This window comes from Macrotis lagotis, chromosome 1 (assembly GCF_037893015.1).
Source record: "Macrotis lagotis isolate mMagLag1 chromosome 1, bilby.v1.9.chrom.fasta, whole genome shotgun sequence".
In the NCBI taxonomy this organism is placed as follows: domain Eukaryota; kingdom Metazoa; phylum Chordata; class Mammalia; order Peramelemorphia; family Peramelidae; genus Macrotis; species Macrotis lagotis.
In genome coordinates, this window is record NC_133658.1 from 881,632,157 (window position 1) to 881,658,098 (window position 25,942).

The 25,942-nt window shown below is 39.9% G+C and overlaps 1 protein-coding gene across 8 annotated transcripts in view; it reads right to left on the minus strand.

Annotated features, from left to right (window-relative positions):
- LOC141509149 (F-box only protein 44-like) overlaps window positions 1–19,205 on the minus strand; it is a 34,189-nt gene extending 14,984 nt beyond the window's left edge. The window contains exons 1-5 of one of the 8 annotated variants that reach the window (XM_074218455.1): window positions 18,984–19,202; window positions 18,447–18,589; window positions 16,191–16,248; window positions 2,831–2,896; window positions 380–614 (exon numbers count right to left, since the gene is read on the minus strand). The gene's annotated coding sequence lies outside the window, so the exon portion shown is untranslated. The other 7 variants (XM_074218456.1, XM_074218453.1, XM_074218454.1 and 4 more) reach the window with 7 other exon arrangements.
- Between the last annotated feature and the right edge of the window lie 6,737 nt (window positions 19,206–25,942).

Below are 25,942 nucleotides of genomic sequence, written 5' to 3' on the forward strand. Positions count from 1 at the left end.
GCTCAAGAAACTTACATTCAATGGGGGACATACGAAATAATATAATGTAATTTGTTTCAATAAAATTAGGAAGCTGGGGAGGGGGGGAATCAGCAGAAGCTTCCTGTGTGTGGAAGGTAGTGACTGCACCTTTATGATTATTAGAGATTTAAGGGGTGGAGTGAGATGAGAGGCATTCCAGGGATAGCAACTACCTGTTCATTGGCTGGAGAGTCACCTATGAGGAACAAGAAGGTTTCTTAGGGTGTGACTAATTTGAAGGAAAAGAAGGCTGAATCTCATTGTAAAAGACATTGTTTTTATTTAGTTTTTTAAAAGGTTGAAATTTAAATTTAACAATTGAAAAAAAGGAAAACAAAACAATCTAATGTACACAGACCTGTTTTATGTTGGTGTTCCTCTGTGCTCTTCAGAAGCACTTCTTCCTGGAAAACTTTTCCTCTTAAGAGAATTAAAGATTTCTTCTCAAATTTGCTCTGACTCAGGAATGGGGTGGAGCCAGTAGGAGCAGCAGATTTCCTGTTGTTCAAGGGAAGCTCTAGTACCACTGGTTGTACCAGGGTTTCTGAATATTCTCTATACAATGTTTGGTTGGAGAGGTCCAGGTGTGGGTACTCAGCAAAGAGAGCAAGGAGGAGAGAAAGGAAAGTTCTGCTAAGTCCTAGAGACATTAATGTAAAGGAAAAGTCTCTGCTCTAAGCTTCCAACCCAGGTAACCTTTGTCTTGCTAAAAGTACAAAGCAAAATGTGTAGCTAACAATTATTTAATGCTTTCTATGTGCAATACAATTTGATAAGCACTTTATGGATATTATATTGTTGAAGGAGAATTATATCTGGTTTCTGATATTAATTTACCTATCTCTATTTTCTGGGGGCTTCCATAAGCCCCAACCAGATATAAATTCCCCCATGTTGTTCAATGTAACTTCATGGTTAAATATAAATTCTCCAAGAGAAGAGCAACCTCAGCTTATCCCTTTATCCCTCCTCCAGTTTCCTGCTTCTCAGTCTTCCAGTCACATAGAGGAGCTGGGTTCCTCTTTAACCAGCTTTTCCTTGGCACTTTTCTGTACTGGAAGTGGGCAAGACTATAAAAGTTTGACCCACATTCCCCTCCATGCTGGACTCACTCACTCAGTCTGAGCCCAGCCATTTCTTATGACTGTTTTCCTTTCTCTCTTTCCCTCAGATATTTTCACCTAGACCTTTGTTTTCCAACCTGCCCTCAAGCAACTTATTATTTCTCCAGAACAAAGTTTAATCTGTGAATTTTGCAAGGCTGTGGAATAAAAATCCTGAGCTTTCACAACTCCAGGGCTAGTCATAAATTTTTCCACTTCCAAGAATCCTGATCTTTGTGTGGCACCACCCAATTCCTAGTCAACAATCGCCTTTGATTCTCACTACAACCCTAAGAGGAAAGTTCTATTGTAGTAGAGGAAATATTGAACAGAGAAATATATCCCATAAGCTGTTACCTCTGTGCTGACCATATACCTTATATTTAATACTAACTTCCATCCCATTGCTCAAGGTCTTTGACCCACCCATACTCACTTACTTCCAACCCCTAGTCCAAGCTAAGAAGAAGAGATTGAAGGACTTCAGTAAAGTACCTTGGCAAGGATTTAATAAATCCCTGCCCCCAGGCACAAAGACCACCTAGGCTCAAAGGACTAAGTCTTTGAACTATTGTCCTCCCTACTAGGAATCTTCAATTACTTCATCTTCCAGTCTTTTTAAGAGCTCACTCTTTCCTCAATTGAGTTGAGATGTCCCTTTGGGAAGCCAGTCTACCCTTGGAGACTGTGATCCCCCAATAAACTCTCATTCTCCTATTCTCCTATTTATACTACTCATTCCTTGATGCAGTGGCTGTTGCTGCTTCTGCTAATCCCCTACTCTCCCTCTCCCTAAATTTCTGCCATGTAAGTAATTTAAGTAATACTTAAACTGTTTTTTGTCCTTAAACACTTCTGGATCAGAGCTGATCCTTTCATGAATTTGTCACATTGAAACCTGAAATTAGACCACAACCCAAAACATTTTAAAATTTTATTACTATCATGATCCCCATTTTATAGATGAAGAAATTGAGACAAACAGGGTTAAGTGACTTGCCAGAGATCACATAGCTAGTAAATGTCTGTAAACCAAGTTTGAAATTGGTGCTGCACTCTCTGTGCCATCTAGTTGCTTATGACCAGGGATTGGAAACCCTGGATATATTGAGATGGTTGTAGACAGACAAAGAACGTAGAGAGATGATTGTGAAGTTGAGATCATTTACTCTCTGATCTTTCCAATCCAAATTCAGGTTGTGAGAAATGATTATTTGCTCTTGTATTTAATAACTAATTATTACATTAGGAATAAGTTTTCTCCTTTTTCTTCTTCCTCATTCAGAAAGCAACCATCATAGTCAGAGATTTTTTTCCAGGCCAAGATCTTGTCAGACAGTAAAAAATCTAAGTTTAAGTAATCATTACATTGCTGTTCATTTTGTTTGCTCAGACAGATTTGGGGAGTACTGATTTTTCCTTTTGTCAGAGAGGTGATATGGAAATTGAAAAGTCTGTCACCAAGATTTGGATGATCCAAATCATGTATCCCAAGACTTTCATTCTAATACAGCCTAGCTTCTCATTGTAGTATTCATTTTTTTCATTAATTGTTAACTAATCAGAGTTGATTACAGAAATTTATATCTCTTGGAATTTTTTAAATTGTCCCCCTCCCCCCCAGAAAAAAATAATCCCAAACCACAAAAAAAGGACCATGCCACCAACCTAGACTTAAACATAAGCAGGACAAGGTCATCCCTTACCTGCTATGATCATTGCTACAGGATCCTCTATGACGGGAGCATGAATGGTCACTTCTAGTAGAATGCCTGGGAGGAGAGAGTAGGGATGCTCAAGATACAAAGTTGGAAGGCAAAGTGAAGTAGTCTGAGGACCTGTATTCGAATCCTGATTCTTCTATTTCCTCTCTATGTGATTTGGGGGCCTTCCCCCTCTCTGGGCCTTAGTTTTCTCCTCTGTAAAATGAGAAGGTTGTAGTAGAAGGGACTCTAAGGTCTCCTCCAGCTTTAAGTTTTGAATCCTAGCATTCTACAAGGGATTGACCCCACTCTCAGACTCCTTGGCCCTGGGGCTCCCCGCCACATATCAAAATTACTTGACCAGGCTTCTGGGTCAAATCTTCTTCTCCACTCATGTGAGGTGTAACAGAGGACAGTATTCAGACACAATCATGAGTGTAAACAGTGCTTCAGGACATATTTCATGCAAGAACAAATAGTCCCTGGTCCCAGGTAGCTCTTACTCCTATACAGTTCTTCTCTCTACATCACAAGGTTTCCCATTACAGTTTTGATATTATCACAGGTTGGCAAAAGAAATTAAATAGGAATTTTGGGGGAGTTATGCAGGAGTCCACTACCTAGAATCTATGACCAAATACTTAACCCAAATTTTACAGTAAATGTCCCAAAAAAGAAAAGCAAACTATTCTCTGGTATGAAGGGAAATCCAAAAGTTTTTAGGATGATTTTCCAGATTGCAGGAGTATAGTGACCCTAAATGAAGAGATATGGAAGGGATAACTGCAACAGTCACTGGAGATTCCTACATCTATAAGATGGGGATGGTTTACCCATCTCAAAAATGTGATGGTATAATACAAATAACATGTTCTGCAAGTCCTTTATTAATTTGTTTCTTTGTCCCTGACTCTTTTTATATACATATATGTGTGTGTGTGTGTGTGTGTGTGTGTGTTATATAAATGTAAACACTCTCATACACACTCCAAGAGAATGAGGATTTCATATCAGAACTGTCTCAAGCATGCCAGAACAGAAAATTCTCACCTTCCTATTACTCAAAAGTTTCCCTTCCCACTTCCTTTGTTCCTCTCTTATCAGTTCCTTAGCTTTTCCCTATTTTTAAAAATTTAACATTTTATTTTTCCCATTACATATAAAAGCAATTTTAACATATGTTTTTAAAACTTTTTTTCACCCTTCCTCCCTCTTTACCCCCTTTGTTGAGAAGATAAAACAATTTGATATAGGTTATACATATGTAGACATGCAGAACATTTCCATAGTAGTTATGTTGTGAAAGAAAACCTAGAATTGCACCCCCTCCAAAAAAAAAACCCTACAAGAAAAATAAAGTAAAAATCAAGTTTCTTTCTATCTGTATTCATACACTATCAGTTCTTTTCTGAAGATAGATAGCAGTCATCCTAAATTGTTCAGAGTGGCTTTGGATTATTTCAGTGCTGAGGCTAGCTAAGCCATTCAAAGATGATCACTTACAATTTTGCCGTTATTTTGTACAGAGTACACTTCTCCCTGCATCAGCTAATTTAGGTCTCCCCAGGTTTTTCTGAGAAAAACCTACCTATCATTTCTTTTAGCAGAATAATGTTCCATCATAAGCACATACCGCAATTTGTTTAGCCTGCCCAATTGATGGGCAGTCCTTCAATGTCCAAATATTTGTCACAGAAAAGAGCCACTACAAATATTTTTGTACACATGGTCCCCTTTCCTTTTGTTTTTTTGTTTTGGGATACAGGCTTCATAGTGGTATTGCTAGGTCAAAAGACCCACAGTTTAATACAGCCTTGGGCATAGTTTCAAATCGCTTTACACAACTCTACCAGCAATGCATTAATGCCTTATTTTCCCACAAACTTCCAACATTTATCATTTTCCCTTTTTGTCGTACTAGCTAATCTAACAGGTATGAAGTAATACATTATAATTGCTTTAATGTGCATTTTTCCAATCACTAGTGAAATAGAACACTTTTCATATGGCTCTGGATAGCTTTGATTATTTCTGAAAACTTTATATCTTTTGATCATTTATCAGTTGAGGAATGGATCTTATTTTTATAATCTGGATTTTATTTTTATAATCTGACTCAATTCTCTATATGTCTGAGAAATGAGACTTTTTTCAGAGGCATTTTTTTACAGTTATATAGCTAAATCCCCCCTCCCATTTATTCTTTCTCTTCTTTTATGCTGTCCCTCTTCAAAAGTGTTTTGCTTTGACTATACGAACCCCCATTTTATCATTCCCACCCCACCCCTTCTCTTCTTCCTTTCTACTTTCTTATACAGGATGATAGAGGGTTTTTTTTTAAGTTTTTGCAAGGCAATGGGGTTAAGTGGCTTGCCCAAGGCCACACAGCTAGGTCATTATTATTAAGTGTCTGAGGCTGGATTTGAACTCAGGTACTCCAGACTTCAGGTCCGGTGCTCTATCCACTGAGCCACCTAGCTGCCCCCAGGATGATAGATTTCTATACCCAATTGCATGTGTCTGTTATTCCCTGAGTCAATCTGATGAGTTAGGTTCACTTACTTCCCACATATCCCCCTCTTCCCCTCCACTGTAAAAGCTTTTTCTTGCTTCTCCCTTTCCTTTTCTACTAGTATATTCCTTTCTCATCTCATATTTAATTTTTAAATACCTGCCCTTCATATTCAACTTACATCTGTGCCCTATATCTATATATATTCTCCTAACTGCCCTAATAATGAGAGAGTTTTTAAGAGTTACAAGTATCAGTTTCCCATGTAGACTTCTAACCTGTAAACAAATTAAAATCTTAATGTGAGAGATGGTCTCCCATGAAGTTTCCTCAATGAAAACCTTCTTCATACAGTTTCTGGGTTTTTGCCTTGGGAGGTAGATTCCCAAGGATTTAATATTGTCTATAGTTACTTTAAATGAAATTTCTCTTTCTATCTCTTGCCTTTGGGCTTTGTTGTTTATATATAGAAAGAAAGAAAACATTCTTATGCACAGGTAATGAGAATGACCTTCAGTATGGCCTTCTCATGAATACAATTGTTTTACCTTATCTTTATTCTTTATTTAGAAGTAAAAACTGTCTGTTTCCCATGATTCTTAGAAATGATGTAATTTTAAGAAGAATTCAATTAGCTCTTTTTCTGATTGGATATTTCCACAGTTGGTCAGAGGAAATGAATAATGAGATTTTGTACAACTTCACTTTTAATAGGGTATAGATTAAGCTAAGAATAATTATGGTAATAAGGGATTGAAAACTATAACTTTCTAATAGGATAAAGACTAGTTATGAATGATCAGGATAATGAGGATTGAATTTGCTTTGCCCCAGTTGGGCAATATAAGTACAAAGATTGTGACCTTTTCTTACCAGCCAATGGCAGAATAAGACAGAATTTAGAGGTAGGATTATATTACTATAAAAATGATCTGCAAGTTTTTATTTTTGGACACTCCCTAGCTGATGCTGTTTGAGCAACAGGGATCCTTCTTCTCATGAGAAGAAATAAAGCCCTTTCCTTCTCCCTGATTCACTTTGGACTCTTGATTCCTATGAGTGTCATTTATCTCACACATAATTAAGTCCCTTATGATTTTCCTTTCCAGTTTACCTTTTTATGCTTTCCTTGAGTCTTATATTTGAAAGTCAAATTTTTCATTCTTCTCTGGTCTTTTCATCAAGAAAGCTTGAAAGTCCAGTATTTCAGTGAATGCTCATTTTCCCCCTGAAGAATTATGCTCAGTTTTTCTGGGTAGGTGATACTTCATTCTAATAATAGCTCCTTTGGATTATCATATTCCAAGTCTTCAAGTATTTTTAGTATAGAAGCTGATAGATCTTGTGTTATCTATCCTGACTGTAGTTCTACAATTGTTTTTACTTGTTTCTTTCTAGCTGCTTGTAATATTTTCTCCTTGACCTGTGCACTCCAGAGTTTGGCTATAATATTCCTGGGAGTTTTCATTTGGGGATCTCTTTCAGGAGGTAATTGGTAGATTGTTTAGATTTCTATTTTACCCTCTTGTTCTAGACTATGGTGACAGTTTTCCTTGATAATTTCTTTCTTTCTTTCTTTTTTTCTTTCTTTCTTCCTTCTTTCTTTCTTTCTTTCTTTCTTTCTTTCTTTCTTTCTTTCTTTCTTTCTTTCTTTCTTTCTGCTTTTTTGCAAAGCAATGTGTTTAAGTCACTTGTTGAAGGTCACACAGTTATGTAATTATTAAATATCTGAGGCCAAATTTGAACTCAGGGCTTCCTGACTCCCAAGCCAATGCTCTATCCATTGTGCCATTTGGCTGCCCCTGCCTTGATAATTTCTTAAAAGATGTCTAGGCCATTGTCTTTTATCATGGCTTTTAGGTAGCCCAATAATTTTTGAGTTCTCTGTCCTGGATCTGTTATCCAGGTCAGTTTTTTTTCCAGTGAGATATTTCATATTGTTTTCAATTTTTTCATTATTTTAGTTTTGTTTTATTGCTTCTTGATTTTTCATAAAGTCATTAGCTTCCATTTATTCAATTCTAATTTTTAAGGAATTATTTTCTTCAGTGAGTTTTTGTACCTCCTTTTTCATTTGGCCAATTTAACATTTTAAGAAGTATTTTTCAGGGGCGGCTAGGTAGCGTAGTGGATAAAGCACCGGCCTTGGAGTCAGGAGTACCTGGGTTCAAATCCAATCTCAGACACTTAATAATTACCTAGCTGTGTGGCCTTGGGCAAGCCACTTAACCCCATAGGCCTTGCAAAAAAAAAAAAAACCTAAAAAAAATGAAGTATTTTTCTTCAGTGAATTTTTGTGCCTCTTTTTCCATTTGACCCATTCTGTTTCTTAAGGCATTCTTTTCATCTTTAATCTTTTTGTACCTCTTTTTACCAGTTGGTCTAGTCGATTTTTAAAGGTGTTATTTTTCTTCTGCATTGTATGTATGTGTCTCCTTTACCAAATTGTTAACTTGTTTTTCATGATTTTCTTGCATCATTTTCATTTTTCTTCCCAATTTTTCGTCTCCTCTCTTACTTGAGTTTAAAGATTCTTTTTGAGGTCTTCCATGGCCTGAGAACATATTTTTCTTGGAGGCTTTAGATATAGGAGATTTGACTTGCTTTTTGGTTATCTTCTGAGTGAGTGTGTGTTTTGATATTTCTTGTCACCACAGTAATCTTCTATGTTCAGATTTTTTTTTCTGTCGTTTGTTCATTTTCTAAACCTATTACTTGACTTTAAATTCTTTGTTAAAGCAGGACTCTGCTTTTCCAGGGTAGAGGGCACACTGTACCAAACTTTGAGGGTTTTGTGTAGTTGATACATCTAGGGACCTGTAAGTTCTTACAAGGTGGTATGACCTATGGAGAAATGTTTACTATTCTGGTCTGTGAGTGACCACACAAGTACTCTTTTTTTTTTTTTTGTCATTGTCCTGTGATGATGGTGGTATCCACTCCCTGATATGCAAACTTTGCTATGCTAACATTCTGTCTGTTTCTGGGACTAACACCCAGGACTGTGACCCAGATTTGAGTATGGGCAATGCAACAGAATCAGTACTAGCAAAGAGACTCCAGAAATATCCTTCTGATCTTGTTCAACTCCCTTACCATCTGTGGGCTGAGAGCTTCAGAAGCAGCTGCTGCCACTATTGATTCAATGGTTCCCCAGGTCTGCTCCAGGTTTTCTGGGGCCGGGGTTGTGCTGGAAGAGCCTCTACTGGACTGTGTTCTACTCTCACCCTCACCCAGGTGCAACAGATCCTTCCTGCTGACCTCCCAAGTTATCTTTGGTATCAATGGGTTGGGAGCCATTCCTGCCAGTGCTTCAGTCACCTGGAAGCTTGCTCCCCAGCTGCTACTCTCTGCTCTCTGGGGTCAGTCTGCACTTGGGAAGTTCTGAGCTGGATCCCAAATGGGATCATGAAGCACTGGACATGGACTATGCTCCTCTCTCATCCTTGTTTAACAGAATTTCCTACCAATCTTCTAAGTTGTCCTGGGCTGGAAAATTGTTTCACTCCATCTTTTTTGTAGGATCTCCCCTCTAGAATTTGTTTAGGATCATTATTTAAAAGTATTTGGAGGGGTTTGGGGGAGAGCTCAGGGGAGCCCTGGCTTTACCCTACCATGAGGGTTCTGCCTCCCTTTGGCTTTTTTCTACCACTCACCCCTTAACCCTGTTACCCTGCTTCTCAAATTACCCCAGCACTTCACATGGTTAGGGACCTAAGGGTAGAATCTCTAATCATAACCTAGAGAATGTGGATGAGTTCATGCTTTCATAGATCATGCTTTCACATATTTAGAGGTGGAAGAGACCTTAAAAGCAATCTATAACAATGGTACAACCCCCTAATTTTTCAGATGAGAGATCTCAGACCCAGAAAAGTTAAATGATTTATCCAAGGTATCTTTTATTGTACCACAATGTTTTTAGACAAATGTTATCTTTTCAAAACCCCAATTAGTTGTTACAGCATGTGCCTTGTACCTTTAGTTATCATATACAATATTTGACATATATTTCTTATGTAAATTATTTTAGAATGATATCAATAGATTTACCTAAGATGAAACTATCTCTCCTCTTCTACTTGGCCATTTTTCCTGGATGAGGTGGGTCAATTTACTGCCTATGTTTATATTCACAACTTTCTTGCTTAAATTGAACACGGATCTTGTGCATGTAGAATCAGTACGCTTTCTAGCATCTGACACTGTCTCTTCAAGAACCCTGTCACACCCAAGCAACCATTTGAGGCAGTTATTAGACACCTACTATGTGCTAAGCACTGAGGATACAAAAAGAAGCCAAAGACAGCCCCTGTCCTTAAGATGGGGCAAGGGCCCTAGACATGAAATTAGGAAGACTCATTTTCATTTTCTTGAATTCAAATCCTGCCTTAGACACTGACTAGCTATGTGACCTGGCAAGTCACTTCACCCTGTCTGCCTCGGTTTCCCCATCTGTAAGTTGAGCTGGAGAAGCAAATGGCAAATTACTTCAGTATCTTTGCCAAGAAAACTCTGAATGGGGTCATGAAGAGTTGAACACAACTGAAATAATTTAACAACAAGCTCAGAAGGAGTTTACAATCTAATAGGAAAAACATCATATGAGATAAACCAATAAACACATAAATAAAGAGATGAATGACTGAATAAATATAATCACTATATATAAACTACAAGATACACACAAGATAAATAGGTAATTAACAGGGAAGGCAATGGAATTAAGAGGCATTGGAGTTTTTTTTTTTAAGAAGGTGGAATTTTGAATGAGACTTAAAGAAAACTAGGGAGGTCAGTATTCAGTGTGGAGGAAGGAGAGCCCTCTAGACATGGGGGGCAGCCAGAAAAGATGTATGGAGTTGAGAGATGGAGGGTCTTGTTTGTGGAACAGCTAGAAGACCAGTGTCAATAGATTATATACTGAGGAGTAAGGTATAAGAAGACTGGAAATGTAGGAGAGTTCTAGGTTATGAAGGCCATTAATTGCCAAACAGAGCATTTTGTATTTGAACCTGGAGATGATAGGGAGCCACTTGAGCTTACTGAGCAGGGGCTGAGTGACATGGTCACACAGACATGGTCTTTAGTAAAATCACTTTGATGGCTCAAGTGGAGGATGAACAGAATGGGAAGATATTTGAGGCAGGCCAATCCCCAGCAGCTTTTTGCAGTAGTCCAGGTGTGAGGTGATGAGGCCTGGACTAGGATGGGGACAGTGTCAGAGAAGAGAAGGGGGAAGCTATTCATCTCACAAGATCTCTGTATTCCATAAGGAGTACTGGGAACCAGTCATCTCTGAAGCCCCAGGAAACTCTGGTCCCACATTATTGAAACTAATAGGAAGCAGAAACTGGTGTCCAGGTAAGCTGAGAGGAGTTGACTACAAAGCAAAGTAGGTTAGAAGAGGATATTGAATGTCCGGGCCTTCAGCACAGAGAAAGCACCTGGGATTAAATAGCTACACCAAGATGAGCAAAAACACTTTCTTATTGAATTAGACCAAGATGGCATTCAGCCCAGGGCCTCTCCCAAAACAGATGCTTAATAAATATTTGTTAAATTGAATGTTTTTTAACTTAGAATGACAGTTTTTTGATAGTAGGGAACTTTTACATTTATTAAATTATATTTCCAATCCTAGGTATAGATGCCTAGTTCACAGGAACTGCTTAATGTTCCACTTTCCCCCCCAAAGGCAATGGGGTTAAGTGACTTGCCCAAGGTCACACAGCTAGGTAGGTCACATTTGAATTCAGGTCTTCATGACTCCAGGACTGAAAATCTATTCCACTGTGCCACCTAACTACTTCATACTTAATGCTCCTTAATTGGAATTCAGCACATCAACTCTGTGAACTTGGGCAAAGTCACATAATTTCTTTGGACACCTCATCTGCAAAAAGAGATGATAATCAGGATCAAATGAAATGCTGGATTTTGAAAAAGTTGAGGGGCTTTTAAAAATCCAGGATGAGGGGAAGCATGAACATAAAAGCTCCATGAGAGCAAGGATTGAATTTTATCTTTCTTGGTATTCCCCAGGGTTTAATACAGTACCTACCTAGTATAATTAGTAGTTGCTTAATGAATATTTGTTGGCTGGCTATGGGAGGATATTCATTTTTTAATGAAAGAGAGAGCCTAGTGTAGTGGATACAGGGCAGGCCTTGGAGTCAGGGAGATAGGGTCAAATTCTGACTTATGACATATTTTTGCTGTGTATATCCCAGGGAAAGTTCCTTCTCAGGGTTTCAGGTCAGTCTTTAAAAGTATTGTTGCTGCTTGTCCTTTGTTTTCGAAGAGGACCAGTGTCATCAGGGGGTGATATTTTATGTGTGAATTGGACTTAAGTGAGGCAGAGTTGTACAAAGATGTTGGCCTTATTCTCTTTTCCAGAGACATTTAAAGTTCAGTGACAAGACAAAAGGGGCACAGTATAATTGTTAGAATAATGGTTAGAATGTCCCATTTTATAAAAGAAGGACCTAAAGTTGTTTGAATTAAACGAATTGTCCAAAGTCTCACAGTCAGTGGGTTCTCATAACCAGGATGGAATCTAGGTTTCTCCTAATACATCATCCTTTCCCTTGTTGATTATTAAGCAATATCACTAGACTACAGGGCCTTTGGAGCCTATCTACACTGGCAAAGGAGAGCATAGACAGATGTAATCTCATATAAACCCATTCAGTCCATTTGATATTTACCAAGATGAAAAAAGAAGAACAATAATAATTTTGATCACATCTTGATTTCACTGGATTTTGGAATTCTCAAATGTAGAAATCCTTTCCTCTAATGCAGAGGCATGTTTTTGGCAATTAATAATCTTAGGGTTTGGGGGCAGCTAGGTGGCATAGTATATAGGGCATCAGCCCTGGAGTCAGGAGAATTTGAGTTCAAAACTGATCTCAGACAATCATACCCAGCTGTGTGACCCTGGGCAAGTCACTTAACCCCATTGCCTTGCAAAAACCAATCATCATCATCATCATCATCATCATCATCATCTTAGGGTTTTCTGGGAAAGTAACTTGTCCTGGGTCCCACATCTAATACATGTTTTAGGTTGGATTTGAACCCAAGTCTTTCTGCCTCCTGAGCCAGTTCCCTATCCACTACATTAGGTTATCCCTCATTGATCATTTTTAATTTTTCCACTTAGTTTTATCCATAACCCTGACATTCTCTAATTCTCTATTATGGTAATTATAGTTTACCCTTAAATGGGGATCTATTTTTTTGCAAATCAATTTTTGCACCTCTTTTCCTCTGATCATCACATATACACCAAGAGGTATAATGGATATTTCATAATTTTCAAGATAAAGTGGGTATTTGTCCATTATCACAGCTAGTATTAGAGACAAAATTCCAATCCAGGTTTTTCTAACTTCCATAAGTCGTATTTTCTTTCTTCTCTGTCCACATTTCAGAACACATGAAGTTGAGCCCTCTTTGACGTGGAAACAGCTGAAAGATGGAGCGTGATCCACATGTGTATGGGTGTAGGGGCAATCATATCAGGGATTCCAAATGTCTGTAGTCTACAAAGATTTAGGCAGGGTGGTACTGGTAAATTCAAATGAAAAATCAGCAAATGTGTTAAGCTTCTGTTACATTTCAGGGAATGTGCTAGTCGTTTGGGAATACAAAGACAGAAATAAACAGTCCCTGCCCTCAGGAAGCTTACATTCTACTGTCAGATTCAACTTAATCTTTTTTCTTTGAAATTCCGAGTGTTTTATTTTATGTATTGTTTTCCATTGTTAAATTGTGAAAAGAAAAAAGACACATAGTCAAAGGGGCACAAAGAACTATGAAAAAAATAGTGAAAAACAGTATGACCTTGATTTACATTCAGATTCTATCAGTTCTTTCCCCTGGAGATTTATAGCATTTTTCATTTTTGAGTCATTTGAAATTGTCTTGGATCATTGTATTGCTGAGATTAGCTGAGTCATTCACAGATGAGCACTGTATTCAATATTGTTATTACTGTATACAATGCTTTTCTGCACTTCATTTTGCATCAGGTTCATGTAAGTCTTCCCAGGTTTTTCTGAAAGCATCCTGCTCATCATTTCTTATGGCACAATAATATTCCATCACAATCATATATCACCATTGTTCAGCCATTCCTCAATGGATGAGCAACATACCTCCCCATCCTGTGTGACTCTTGTCCTTGTCCTCCCCTGAACAGGGAGCTCATCCAACCTGCAGGTAGCCTTTCCTGAAGTACCTGGACTGCACATTGATTATCCTTATCAATTAAATGGGGATAAGAATAATAAGGTTGTTGTGAGGTACAAATAAGATAATATACAAAGTTCCATATAAAATCTAATTGTTAATCTTCTTGCTGTGTGAATAGCTCATATTCTTTTTTGAATCACAAATGTATTTGAGAACATGCCTTATTCATTATCCTATGACAGTAGGCACTCACACAGAAGATAATTCAGAAAGGAGAGAATGCTAACAACTGGGATTGGAGAAGGATCAAAGGAGAGTCTGTCAGAGACCCTGTAGCACCTGAGCTGAATTTTGAAAAGACCATAGACATTTAAAATGTGATTTGATGAGGTAATGTAATAAAGGCCCATTCATTCTAGGCCCAATGACCTGGAAAAAATTAAAATATCTGGAGGTCCTGGAGATAATGCAGTTCTGACTTTGGGGCTCAGCTGATTATCTAGTTTGATTGGAATAGAGAGTGGGTACAGCTGGAGTCAAACTATGGAGGGTCTCAAATGCCAGGCTGAGATGTTCCCATTGCAATCAGGAGGCAATAATGAGCTACTGAAGGTTTTCAGAAGGGGAGAATGGCATAGTCAGGTCTGCACTGAGGCCAAATTTTACAGAAGGAAGAGTGCAGTTGGGAGCTAAGCCGAGAAGTGACAGGAGGCTGGGATCAACCCTTTCCAACTTCTCCCCAACCTCTCCTCCCCTACTCACCAGTGTCACTGACTGGGTCCTAGGATGGGCCCCACTTATTAGCATGAGGCTGCAGACTGGGTCGCTGCAGACAGGCTAGAGGGTTAATCGTACCAAAACCCATTTTCTGTCTGCTTCCCTTCAGCAAACCATCTAACCTGTGCTTGCCTCCCCCAGCTGCCTGGTTCTGTTCAGTGCTATCACTTTCTCCTAACCTGCCCTTCCCACATGGGCCAGTTCTGTGCCTCTAGGTTAGTATGGACTGCCTTCTGGGCTCTTTGCATCCTGCTACATCTGACCACACTTAACCACAGCTGTTGTGAGCTATAAATGATTTCAGGATGAGAGATGTCTGTGGTGATGTGCTGGAGGATGCATTTCTTCTAAAAACCCCGACTAAGTAGTGAGCTCCTTGGAGCTCTTTAGGCTCAAGCTCAGGAGCTACAGGCCTTGGAATTGCTGTTTCTCCTTTCCCTCAAGTTTCCATTCTGCCTTCAGGGAAAGAGGAAGAGGCAGGCTTGAGGCCATCAGGGTCTCAGTCCAGGCCTGGGTTCTGTTTTCATTTCTGCAAAACCCAAGTTGGCAATCAGCAAATGCTTCTGCTCCCTGGGTCCTGGGATCACAGTGACTTCCTTAGCTCAGGTTAGAAAGATCATAGACCTAGAGCAGAAGGGACCTTGGAGTTGCCAATGAGTTCAATCCCCTCATTTTATCAATGAGAAAACTGAGACCAGTGACTTTCTCAAAATGACTCAGGTGGCAGAGCCAGAATCGAAACCTAAATCATCTATCTCCTAAATCACGTATTTTGTTATTATTGTTTGTTTTATTCTCAGATTGAGACTGAACACATTCATGCAGGAATCTTATCTACAACCTCTAGCCTCTGAATGAATTCTGCCATTGACAGGCAGATCACTACCTTACTAGGGCAGCTTCCTCCTTCTAGGGAACCCAATCTGTTTTGAGAGAGAAAGTGCTTAGTCTGAGTTTCAGTCAATCTCTTTCTTATTCTTAGTCCCCAAAGCCCTTCTCTTGCTTCCTGCTGGTCTGTCTCCCACATCTGCTACTTCTCTGCTCTCTTTAAGACAGCATATAATATTTGGGGTGCAGCTTCTGGTCCTGAAATAGATTTAATTTCCCATTTGGTGCTTTCAGGTAACATCATTAGTCTGATAAGCCTCTAGGGTGTAGCCTGAGGGAGGGATCATACTCCTTCTATTACCTTCTTCCAGACTCTGGTTGAGAATCCAAGGTCCCCCCTCCATCCTGGGATCAAAGGATTTAGACTGGAAGAGGGACCCGAGTCACCATTTGGTCCATTCCCTTTCCTAACTGCCCATTTTTCAAAGGAGAAGACTGAGAACACCACCCAGGAATCATAGCTCACAGGTTTGACCTCAAACATCTTTTATTTGGCTACTTGCTCCAAAGAGAAAAATCTGGGGAGGAAAACTGATGGCACTTGAGCAGGAAGGTGTGTGTGTGTGGGGGGGGGGTTCAAAGAAACAAGAAGAGAGGAAGAGAGTGAGAGAGGGGAAGAAGGGGAGGGGGAATCCTGAGAATGACAGCTCCTGCCAGAAGCTTCTGAATACTTGTTAGTATAGGCAAGGCTTGACCCATGGGGGCTCCTGGAAGTGAGAGCAGGGCAAGGGGTATACCCAAGCCCCAGGAGGAAGGATGACCCTTCACCTGAATGGGAGTGAAGGGGGAAGGGGGCTGGTATTGTCTGATCATTGAGGAGAGGGCACTTCTTCCCTTGATAGCCACCTGCCCAAGTTGAATCCTGAGGTCTGATAATGGTCCACCTTGGAGAAGTCCCTAGATGCCACCTAGACTCCTGTGGACAATTCAGGATCCATGGGACCTTGCCTATCCCAGATTTGCTTAGCTCAACCCACTACTCACATAGGGGAGGTGGGTTTTCCTTGGACCTCTGTTCTCTCTGGGTTACAGTATCATCAACCTGGAGGACAAAGGGTCAAAGAAAGATTAAGTCAGGGGAACTGGCCTCTCCCTCAGTGGTGGGGCTTGTCCAGCTATCTACCCCCTCTCTCTCCCTGAAGGTCCTAATGGCTACTGACACTATAACTGATAAGCTCATCATTGGGAGCCTTTTCAGATCTTATAAAGGAGAGATTGTGGTGATTAGAAATGGGGGACAGTGAAAGGACTGGAGAAGCCAGGGAGAAAAGACAGTTCAAAGCAGCTGGTGAGTTAGCTAGTCAACTGGCCACTATCCATGCTAGGCTGGGGAGGATCCCAGCCTCCAGCTTATTATAACTCGACCTCACTTTGTCTGAAGCCCCATAGCACTAAAGCCTTCTCCTGAAGACCTCTCCAACTGCCCCTCACCAAACCATGAGGTTTCTAACTCCTTACTTACCCCTTCTCTGTTCAGAGGCACTAATGAAGAGAGAGCCCTGGAAGCAAGTCACAGGCGGGGACCTGGGCTTTAGTCCTGGCCTCTACCATTCTGTGTGAACTTGACTGAATCTCTTTCCCTCTCTGATCCTCAGTTTTCTCTTCTGATAGAAGGCGATGCTGGCATTTATCTTTCTTTCCTCATCAGAATTAAATTTAATTAAAAGTGCTCTCCAGAGCATAGGGTTCTCTGTGTAGTAATCATAATAATTCACATTTTTCTATTGTACATAAGAGTTACAAAGGGCTTTCCTCAGAACCATCCTGGACATCCCCATTTTACAGATAAACAAACTGAGACTCAGAGGAATTGAAGTGATTTGGATCCAAGTCACAGAGGAAACATTAGAACTGGGGATTCACACCGGCCCTGGAGTCAGGAGTACCTGGGTTCAAATCCGGTCTCAGACACTTAATAATTACCTAGCTGTGTGGCCTTGGGCAAGCCACTTAACCCCATTTGCCTTGCAAAAAAAAACCTAAAAAAAAAAAGAACTGGGGATTCAAACCCACATTTCTTAACTTCAGGTCCAGTGACCATGAGGCTGGTGTCTAAACAGGGAAGGGGACAAGTGGGAGGATGTTTGACAGCAGGGTAAAGGCCAGGTGGAGTTTGAGGCCTGAGAGTTGGACTGAATAAAGTGCTTCAAAAGCACTTTGTTCACATTATATCACCACTTTTTCTGAACAACTTCTCAAATCAACTAAGCTATAAGAAGCTTGGAGGAACTCTGGATTGGGACAGCCTTTCAGAAAAGGTCATCTGTTTCTGCCAGGTTGAAGTAGGTTGCTCCCCTACTCAGTAACCTCCAGTGGCTCCCTATTGTTTCTAGGTTCAAATAGAATGTCCTCCGTTTGGCATTCAAAGTCATCCATATATCTTTATATGTAATTGGAAAAATAAAACACTGTTTTAAAGAAAAAGACCCAGCAACAAAACCTTTCATAATTTGATTCCTTTCTGTTTCCAGTCTTCTTTCCCTTGATTCTCCTCTAGGAACCCTTACTTGTTGATCCTCACAAACAATGCTCCATCTCCAGATTCACTGCCTTTGCTCTGGCTGTTCCTCATGCCTAGAATGCCTTCCCTCCTTATGTCTATTTATGACTTATCTGACCTATTTCTAGAGGAGATTTCTTATAGAAATTCTAAAAAAATAACTAAAGACACCTCCTCCCATCCCCAATCCGTTCCTACTGATATTACTTCCAATTTGCCCTGGATATATCTTGTTAATTTTTTTCCTGTTGTCTCCACCATGAACAGGGAACTCCTTAAGAGTAGGAACTATATTTGCCTTTCTTTGTGTCGCCAGGGTTTATCACAATGCCTGGCAATGATAGGAGTGGGGGTAGAGGAGGGGGTAAATAAAGAACACTGAACTTGGAGTCAGGAAGACCTGAGTTCAACTCCAGACTTGTCACTTAACCTCTTTCTGCCTCAGTTTGCTCAACTTTAAAATGAGAAGGAACAAGCATTTATTAATTGTCTATTGTATGCTAAACACTTTTTACAAATATTATCTCATTTGATTCTCACAACAACCCTGGGAGGTAGATGCTATGCTACTATAGGGATGTTGTGAGGATTGAATGAAATACCATTTGTAAAAAGTGCTTAGCATACAGTAGACACTTAATAAATGCTTATTCCTTTCCATTTTGCAATTGAAGAAGCTGAGGTTAAGTAACTGGCTCAGGACTACCCAGTTAGTAAAAATCTGATAAATTTGAACTCACCTCTTCCTGACTCCAGGGGCAGTTAGGTCCGGCAGGAAGCCTCATCTTCTAGGTTTAAATCCAGCTTCAGACACTTCCTAACTGGGTAGCCCCGTGTGGCCCTTTAACCCTGTGTGCCTCAGTTTTCCTTATCTGCAAATGAGCTGGGGAAAGAAAGGATAAAAGACTCTGGTATCCAGGCCGAGAAAACTCAAAACAGAGTCAGGAGGTATCCAACAGAACTGAACAACCACTACCTGACTCCAGATACAAGGCTCTAACCACTGTACCACTATTGCTTCTACAAATGAACACAATAGGGCTGAGCCACTGACAGACAAGCAGGGCCTCACTTTCCCCATCTGCTAAGTGAGGAGAGCCGGGTGCTCTCCAAGGTCCCTCCCGGCCCCCAGCCTCAGCCCTAAGCTGCCTCCCAGCCCTGACAGTCTGTGTTCTAAAGACATTTCAGGCCTTGGCATTCTCTGTTCTGAAGTCTGTTCCCCATCTAGCATCGATTCTCCCCACAAACAATTAAAAATAATGCAAACCGGTCCTCACCTGCGGGTGATGGCTTGCGGGAGGCTCTTCCCGAGGGTCCCAGGCTCCTCTCCCCCTCCTGAGGGCCGGCTCCTAATAAGACCAGTCTCCTTTGCCAGTGCCCATGGATCCCCTGGGGTTTGTCATCCCAGGCCGCACCAGAGCTCTAAGGGAGGCGATTTCACTTTCTCTTTCTAAGTGGCCACTTCCGGCTGTGCCAGCCGGGCCAGACACAGCCAGAGGGGAGGGCTGAGGGACACAGGGCTAGGTGGGGGAGGGGAGGTGCTAAACTTTCTCCCTCTCAGCCCCCTGAAATCCTCCCCAGACCTGGGGATCCCTGGTTCGGCTCCCTCTGAAGACAGGAAGCTCGGGAGCTTCCCCTGTCTCCAGCAGCTCCAGCAGCCAGGACTAAGTTTTGTTTGAGTTACAGACAGACAGACAGACGACAGGGAGAGCTCACTGGGCCAAGACTGGAGGGAATCTGCACACCAGGAGGGAAGTTGAGGCCATGTTTTTGTAATCTTGCCCATTCTTTGGGTACAGAGGGATCAGGGGACTGTGGGTTAAAGGGGAAATCCTTCCCCTCTAAGTGACTGAAATCAGGTTAAAAAACACTAAATTGGGGGTTGGGGTGGGAATGAGGGGACTTGGGAATTTACATTTAACAATGGAACAATAGGAGTCAGTTTACATCACAGGTGCATTTTTTTTACAAAATTTAACATTATAGCGGACTACAAACTCTGTTTCCACTTATAGATCTCCTATGTCCATAACTCCTGCATGTCCATAACTCCCAGACAGGTGCTGGGAGGGGAAATCAGGGAGAGTTCACTGACCTTTTCTTGGTTCTCAGACTGGATGTTCTCCTCCAGAGAAGGGAGAGGCTGATGACCTGCCTTAATATCGCCCATCCTTTGCCGCAGTCAAATCCTTCCTTTGCTTCTCAGAGGTTTGCTAGAATTTCAGGCTTGCTCCCACCTCTCTCTCTAGTTCTGATATATTTTTTCACAAATTACCTCTAACTCATTTAAGGAAGGAGGTCTGCAAGCCCTGCTCAGATACTGTACTGATTGATTAGATTCAATTACCCAACAAAGGTAATATCAGTTAAGTGGATAAGATAATTGGGTGAGGTAGATAGAGGTCCTGGCCTGTAATTAGTAAAAACTGAGTTCAGATCATCTCAGACACTTACCCTGTGACCTTAGACTAGTAACTTAACTCTTTCTGCCTCAGTTTCCTCATCTGCAAAATGAGCTGGAGAAGGAAATTGAAAAACCACTCTAGTATCTTTACCCAGAAAATCTCAATTAAGTTCATGCAGATTTAGACACCACACACCATGCACACAAGAGACCCATTGAGAAGGGCACACAGTTTAGGGCATTGAGGGATCTAGTTTCAAGACATCTGAAAAGGAAAAGATTAGAAATATTAGTGGGAAATCAGGCTCTTCCTATTGTTTTTTTTAAACCCAATTAAAAATTTTATTGGCTCATATTGATGCAGGGAATTATGAGAGAATTATGAATGTAGAAAAATTAGGATCAGAAAAAAATTCTGTAATTTTTTAATGCTATTAAGTCTGGGAATCTTGTTAAGGGTAAGGAAGGCTCTTTGCTGTTGAGATGTAAATTGACTCCTATTGTTTCATTGTTTTATGTAAAATTGATATCCAGTCTCCTCATTCCAACCCCAACCTCCAACCTTCTACCTGGTTTAGTCTTGTAAGGAGGGAGGGATTTCCCCTTTTTCCCTCCATGCCGATTGAAGCTGGCATGACAGAAAATGATATGTTGAACTTAGAGGTCATGTACCTTGGGGCAGAAAGGACCAGTATGTCTCCCATTGAGAATACCTGGCCCAGGCACTAGACCACCCTTCCCCCAAGCACCACCCCTTATCTAACCTACTTCAGAAGTGTATTTAAGAAGAAGGCCGACTCTTCTTACTTCTTTTTTTAAGGGTTTTTTTGCAAGGCAATGGGGTTAAGTGACTTGCCCAAGGTCACACAGCTAGGTAATTATTAAGTGTCTGAGGCTGGATTTGAACTCAGGTACTCCTGACTCCAGGATCGGTGCTCTATCCACTGTACCACCTAACCACCCCTTCTTACTTCTTCTTGACTCTCTTTCCTTCCTAGGTCATATGTTCCCATACCTGGTGGTTCACCATGGGCCCCCATACTACATGGTTGGGGCTCTTTTTCTTTCTCCCCCCCCCCCCTCTATCTCACTCTCTCTGTCTCTCTTGTATCTCTCTCTCTCCCTCTCCCAAGCAATTGCATTGAGCCTTTTGTTATTCACCCTGTCCTAAAATGCTTGTTCAGGAAAAAGTTTTAACCTGTTTACTTTGTAATAATTTTCAATAAAATCCTGAGCAGTTTGAAAATCTCAGAAAGTATGTGAATTCTTTTGTCTTTCAGTAACTTTCATTTCTTGTTTATCCTAAATCCCAGCAGTAACAATATTCCTATTTTCTCATTTCTTTAAAACGTTTTTGAAAGTAATCTATACACTCACTGAAAGCATCCTTGATGAAGGTTTTGAAAGAGAATGATCCAACTTTTGCAAATGAGACTCCATGGCAGACTACATCTTTAAGATCTCCCAATTTAATAAAAGATACTGAGAAGACAAGTTTCTCTGTACTTTTTCTGTGTTGATGTGACCAAAAGTCATTGTTACTAGGGGAAGACTGAAAAATAAATGTCTCTGAAATCATGAGTCAAACAAAGATCAGGTCTGAGCAATATTAACTAAGAGTTTTGTTTCTGGGTTACAAGTTAACATTACTATCAAGAGATGTATAATGAACTGGGGAGACATATATTTGACCCTGTCTTAGAGGATATCCAGCAGAGAGTCTAAATAGAAGAGGGATCTTCTAGAGATGATTTCCAGATACTTCTATTTATTGGTGACATTGTACTGATTACCTCTGGCATATCACAGAGCCTCCTAAGGGAGATCCACAACCACAAGAAAAGTTTGACTTAACATCACATAGGAATAGCCAAGTGGATGAAAAATGCCTAGAAACAAAACAAAATACAAGTTTTAAATATTATTTACTATTTAGTATCACTTAGGACATGGGTTCCATTTTGTTATATGGATAATAAAAGGTTTATAAAATTATTTCCTTCCTTCCTTCCTTCCTTCTTCCTTCCTTCTTCCTTTCTTTCTTTTTCTTTCTTTCTTTTTCTTTCTTTCCTTCCTTCCTTCCTTCCTTCTCTCTCTCTCTCTTTCTCTTTCTTTCTTTCTTTCTTTCTTCCTTCCTTCCTTCCTTCCTTTCTTTCTTTCTTTCTTTCTTTCTTTCTTTCTTTCTTTCTTTCTTTCTTTCTTTCTTCCTTCCTTCCTTCCTTCCATCCTTTCTTTGCTGTCTTGCTTCTTCTTTCCTTTCTTTTTATCTATCTAATCATCCAGTTTGAATATCAGTAAAGTGACCTGGATTGTAATTGTAATTGTAATTTCTCTCAGGCCCCTTGTAGAATTTTTTCTCTGCCCTAGAAAAATCTGGATTTTGGCTACATTGTTCCTGGGAGTTTTCAGTTTGGGCTTTCTTTTAGGCTGGGGTGGGAAATGTCTGATCCACAGATTGTATAAGGCCTGTGAAATCATTTGTTCCGGCCCAGCTAAGGCAACAGTGGGGAGATTCTAAATTTAATAAATCTAGGAGCTACATACATAAATTTTGTCAAAAGCAGAGGGTTTAACAGCCGCCGGTTTAAGGAGTTATAGACTGATCATGACTGAGTACAGTGATCTTGTTTATCACTGTGAAGTGTGGGTGGTTTGGGTCTTGGGAGCAAACTCATGAGGTTTTACAAACTTTGGGATTAAATCAAGCAGATCGTGAAGATGAAAGGAAAATTGTCAGGGAATCAATGATAGCAAATAACTGTGTGATCTGGCAGTGGACATGTGATCATAGTGGACACTACCAAATACCTTTCAGAGCTGAAATCATTTGATGCTAAAGTAAGACTATGGAAGGTACAACTCAAAAGGAATAACAGTGCATTTTCCCATTCTGGAAGGACAAAAGTCTTCTATTATACTTGAATATGCTGGTGAATATGTGAAACTAATTGAGGCATGGGCCTCAATTATTCAAAATTCAAGGATGTGAAACAAATGAAGTTGAACATCTTTGCCACATGGTTCAAGAGGGATCAGCTGATATCACCAATATGAAAGCATTCAGCTGCAAAACTAGGATGAGCTGAAACCTAGGTATAACTTCCCACTACCTGAGTTCTGTAAATGTTATATAAGCCACTTTGAGGAGACATGCATTGAAATATAAATCTGTGCTCTGAATAAGTTACTGCTACAAATAGCTCTTTGCAAAACTTACCATCACAAAGACACTACTGTGCTCCAGACTGACCTAAATAAACCTGGAAAGGCAGTTGTGAGTAGTAATATCATCAAGACCATCTACAATCTCATGCTTCACTGAAGAGAAGCAATTCCAACCATCACATTAATTAAATATTTGACTAAATAGAGCAGGCTAAGTTTTAAGTTGATAATTTTGTATGGCCCATGAATGACGCTATTAATATCCAAATGGCTCTTGGCAGAAAAAAGGTTCCCCACCCCTGTTTACCATAAAAAGTAGATTCTTTCTGTTTCCACTTGGGCTTCTGATTCTATGAGATCTGGGTCATTTTCTTCTGTGACTACTTAAAATATGATAGCTAGGCCTTATTTTTGCATGGTTTTCAGGTAGCTCAACAATTCTTTAATCATTTTATCTGTTTTCTGTCATTTATTTTTGCTATGAGACATCTTATGTTTTCTTCTATTGTTTTCAGTTCTTTAACTTTATTTTAATTTTTCTTACTCTCTCATAGAATCATTATTTCCTGTTTGGTGTAATCTAATTTTCAAGACTTAATTGCTTGGGTTAGGCCTTTCTACTCCTTGCATCACTGTTCCCTTTCCAATTCTTTTTTCCCTAGCTTTCATTCTCCTCACAACCCCATCATTTTTCTCCTGTACTCTCATTTCAAAGACCTAGGTGTCACAGAGAATATGTTGCTAAACCTGGAGTCAGGAAGACCTGGGTTCAAATCAGACCTCAGATACTTACTAGTATAAATCTGGGTAGTCATCTAACTTTACTATATCTGTTTCCTCAACTATAAAATAGGTATCACTTTAGTACCTACCTCTTAGGGTCATTGTAAGGATCATATAAGTTAATATTTATAAAGTGCTTTGCAAACTTTTAATTTTTTTCATTACTGTTCAGTCATGTCCAACTTTTCATAATCCCATATGGGGTTTTTTGAATAAAGATCCTGGTGTGGGTTATCATTTCTTTCTCCTGGCCATTTTACAGTTGAGGAAACTGCGATAACCAAGGTGAAGTGCCTTGCCTAGGGTCACCCAGTTATTAAATGTCTGATGTCAAATCTTGATGATTCCAGGCTCAGCTTTCTATCTACTGAGTCACCTAAACTACCACCTATATAAATGATAGCTTCTAGAAAGCAATTTAAAACTCTTTAAAAAATTCTTGTTTAAAGCCTTCCAGAAATTTTTGTTTGACTTTTTTCTTTCCTTTGCCCCACCATCTTGGCTCCCCTCATTCCTCAAGAATGCCTTCCTTCGTTCTTCAAGAAGCCCATGACATCAGGGAAGTGATGCTATGACAAGCAAGTGAATTGGATTTGAGAGAGAGGAGGCTGTGCTAAGACATGGGATTCACTTTCTCCTCCAGAACCATCTGGGTCCAGTGATATGAATCAGGATGACTGGAGGTGACCAGATGTGAGGTAATCAGGGTGAAGTGACTTGCCCTAGGTCACACAGGTAATAAGTGTCAAGAGTCTGAGACTGAATTTGACCTCCCATCCTCCTGACTCCAAGGTCAGTGCTCCATCCCACTAAGCCACCTAGCTGGCCTTTGCAAAAATCAAAACATCTCAAGTACATATGCTAATTGGGATTTTTGTTGTTGTTTGTCATTCATTCAAAGGATCCTGTCTTCAGGACCTTGAAAATGAATTGGACTTGAGTGAGGGGTGCTGTGCTAAGTCACCAGCCTCCCTTTCTCCTCCAGGGTCATCAGGAGGATTGGAGATAACCCTGGATGCAGTGGAAGACCCTTGTCTTTTTATGTTAAGGTGTTTAACAAGTGAGGCCAAGAATGACCTTTTTACCTAGTTGAAAATAACCAAATCTGGGAGGGGAAGAAACCTCAGTTTTCTGGCAAAAAAGAAACAATTGCTATTTGCATTCACTCTGAGTCAAGGACCTGAATTATGACCCAGTGGGACTTGGACTGGACCTATTGTTGGTCTATTGGTCATTCTATGAGAGTCATAGTGATATAGAGTATAAGGCATGATTCTTATTATATAAATATTTTATTTGTTTTCCAATTTATATACAATAGTAGTTTCTACCTATCATATTTTGGTAAGGTTTTGAATTTTATACATTTTTCCCCATCCTCCCTTCCCTCCCCCTTCCCCCCCACAGAAAACAGCCTAATAATCTTTACATTGTTTCTATGCTATACACTGATCAAAACCAAATGAGAGAAAAATCATATCCTTGAGGCAAAAATAAAAATATTAGAGATAGCAAAATTATGTAGTACATAAAACAACTTTTTTAAAAAAAAAGTTAAAGGTAATAATAGACTTTGGTCTTTGTTTAAACTCCATTTTTCTTTCTCTGGATACACATGGTATTCTCCATCACAGATATCCTAAAATTGTCCCTGATTATAGGACAGATTCTTTTTGTTTGTTTGTTTTTTAGAAAGATTTTATTTATTTTGAGTTTTACAATTTTCTCCCCATTCTTGCTTCCCTCCACCCCACCCCCCATGTAAAGCAGTCTGTTAGTCTTTACATTGTTTCCATGTTGTACATTGATCTCAGTTGAATGTGATGAGAGAGAAATCATATCCTTTAGGAAAAAAAATGAAGTATAAGAGATAGCAAAATTACA